Source organism: Dipodomys ordii, unplaced genomic scaffold (genome assembly GCF_000151885.1).
Source record: "Dipodomys ordii isolate 6190 unplaced genomic scaffold, Dord_2.0 Scaffold187, whole genome shotgun sequence".
Taxonomy (NCBI): Eukaryota; Metazoa; Chordata; class Mammalia; order Rodentia; family Heteromyidae; genus Dipodomys; species Dipodomys ordii.
In genome coordinates, this window is record NW_012267403.1 from 2,474,203 (window position 1) to 2,477,635 (window position 3,433).

The window sequence follows — 3,433 nt, forward strand, 5'->3', positions numbered from 1 at the left end:
AGAAATGAACAAAGTCAGGATCTGAATTCAGGGTTGTTTGGCTTCAATGATGAGGCTCTTCCTTATTTATTTTAGTATCTTGCCAGAGGTATGGTAGCTCAAGGTCATGGATTTCAGAAGTAATACAGTGGAAAAATAAAAGTTGAAAAATTAGGCTAAGTATGGGCCTGGATAATCCAGAAGAATCTGGAAAGTGTTTAGCACTTCTTTAGAGTATTACAGTTAGTGACTCAATGGATGGATGTGCAGACCCCACTCCTTATTTTCTTCACTCAAAATATATAATATTTCACACCTGTTGGTATATATTCTCTAATTACCTATAGTATAAAGCTCAAACTATTTGCTGAGGCATTATAACCCTTCAGAAACTAGACCAGTAAATGCTTGAGTTTAGCTATTACTCTTTGCTACAGACACTAGACTTCCATAAATTCTCCTTACTTTTTGCAATAATACTTCTTGCTTATACTTATCAGTTTGAATACAAATTTTCCACTCTTATGGAGTTTACAATCTGCTAACATACAATTTATTACGTAATGTGAATTTTTATGAGAAAACAATATGAGCTGGAGGATACAGTTGGATATTGTGCTGTCTGAAAAGGCTTTTCTTTTGAGGCAACATTAGGCACAAGAGAATGTGAAGAAGGGGTATTCCAGGGAAGAATAGAAGTGAAATCAGTAATATTACCACAATAATAGCCCCTTTACTGAATGTGAGTGTGTGTGTGTTTATATTCCTAGGGTAGTAGTAATAATAATGAAGATCAGGGGAAACTATATTTGGAACTAGTTTTGAAAGTAGAGATGAAAGAATTTGTTTATTTGGTAATGAATTTGATGCAGAGACTAACAAAACATAAATCAAATATGACTCTAAGGTTTCTGGTCTAAGTCATTAGAAGGCTAGATTTAGCAGTTGATCCTTCCTGCACAGTGGGGATTAGAGGAAGTTTAGGTCCTTGATATTCAAAAGGTAAATGGAAAATGCTGAGTGTGTAGTTGCTTATGATTATGGGTTTCTAGGATTTCTAGAAAATATTACAGGCTAAAGAGAAACTGTAGAAGTTGTGGAAGTAGTTAAAATCATATGATTGGTTTACAGTTTTTATCCTATCATCTGGTTATGCACTACTATATAAGGTGGGAAATACTGTGATATCCTGATGAGAATGATCCAGTAAAGAATTAAAGGCTAACAATATGTGAAAGACAGGCCAGAATGGCTGACTCAATGTCCATGACTAGCTACGACAATGGGATTCAGCAATTTTTGTCTTGGAGAGGGAGGTGGGCAATGGGAGTTCAAGATATAAGAAATCCTCTAAACAAAGAGCAGCACTCCAATTGCTCTCCTGTTTTGTTTTGGGGAAGCTTTACCCAGCATGTATAGAGATAGTTTTGGATAAGATACCAATAAAAGAATGTCTGATTAAAAAACTAAGTGTGCTGGTACACAACTATAATCCCAGCACTTGGGAAACTGAGTCAAGAATACTGAGCTTCATAGGTCCCATAGTTTCCCTTATTTGTAACAACTAGTATATGTCTAGGACAAGCAGAAAAGGTCAAAAGCTATGTACAAATGACCAGATAAGATGATGTTAAATGAAATGAACCCAAGATAGGGACACAAGTGTTTTTTTCTTTCTGGCTCTTCTTCTTAACGTACTTATAATGTACTATGTGATATTTTTGTTTCTATGGTATGTTCCTCCCCCAAGGTATAACCCCTGTTTTCACTGTATTGATCCCAGTGCCTTGCATCTTGTATATACAGTTTTCTAATTTGGGGAAGGGAAGGGGAAAAACCAAATGCTTAAATAGGGATACAGGTTAACCTCTCGTAACAATGAGATGTACAAGACACTATGTTGAAAAGGAACTTTACAATTTTGGTGGGGGGGGTAGTTGCGGAGGCGGGAAGGAAGGGACGGTAGGGGAAAAACAAAGGAGGAGGCAACAATACTTGATAGAAAATGTACTCATTCCCTTACTCATGTAACTGTAACCCCTCTGTACAGTATTTTTACAATAAAAAAGTATTGAAAAAATAAAAGTATACTGAGTTTGAGGGTACCCCGGGCTATATACTATCTATCTTTTTAAAAGCCTGATTTGTGTATTAGAAGAAAAGGCATATACTGACACTAGTAGATTTCTAAAACTGAAGAGTTTAGTGGACCATGGACTGAATCTAGTTTCTGTTATTCACTCATGGCCTTGGAATTCTTTCTATAAATCTCAGTACTCCTTTTTGTGTAGTGGGGATATTTGTCCATAGCTTTGAAAGACCTTTTTATAGTATATACTATTTAGTATATACTATTCGTACAAAACAATGTGTTTTCTTGTGCAGTTTCATACATGCATATATTTGGTTATGTTAATTCCATTATAATATCTTACTCTTCCTTCTCTGGAACCCATTCATCTTCCCAAATAATCCCTAATTCTTGTTATAATTGCATAATACTCTCTCTCTCTCCCTCCCTCTCTCTCTCTCTCTCTCTCTCTCTCTCTCTGTTACCTGTTATCTATCTATGGATATGGTGTTCTTCAAATTGAATGCTTAATTTGAAATCTAGGTTTTAGCACTTTCTCTTTTTCAATTGTTTTTAAAATTTTTATTGTTATCATTTAAATAGGGATACAGGTGGACCCATTGCAACAATGAGATGTACAAGTCATTATGTCGAAAAATGAACTTTACAACTTTGGTGGGGGGGGGAGGGGAAGATCGGGTAGGGGGGGTAATGGGAAGGGATGGGAAGGGGAAACAAAGGAGGAGGCAACAATGCTTGATAAGAAATATACTCATTATCTTGCCCATGTAATTGTAACACCTCTGTACAGTATTTTCACACTAAAAATAAAATAAAAAGAACAAATAACTGTTGTTAAAAAAAAAAAAGAATCTCACAGACTTTCCTGCTTGGCTGCCTTTGAGCTGCGTTCCTCAGATCTCAGCCTCCTGAGTAGCTAGGATTACAGGTGTGAGCTACCGGCACCTGGTCTTATATGAAAGATTTTATAAGAAGTGTTAACTAGTTGATAGCCTATGCCATCCTAGTGGTGATTATGGTTATTCTCTGGGTAATATGCAATAAACCTTGAATATACGTTAAAATTTCAGGACAAACTCAAAATTTTTTATTGTTATTATAATGGTGATGTACAGAAGACTTACAGTTACATATGTAATGAGTACATTTCTTTTTGAACAATATTCTTTTTGAATAATATCACCCCTTCTTATTCGGTTTTCTTTCCCCACAATTTCTCTTAAGTGGTTTATTCCTTTTTTTATTGTGAGAATACCTTACAGAGGAGTTACAATTTCATGGGCAAGATAACGAGTACATTTCTTATCAAGCATTGTTGCCTCCTCATTGTTTCCCCTTCCCATCCCTTCCCATACTCCCCCC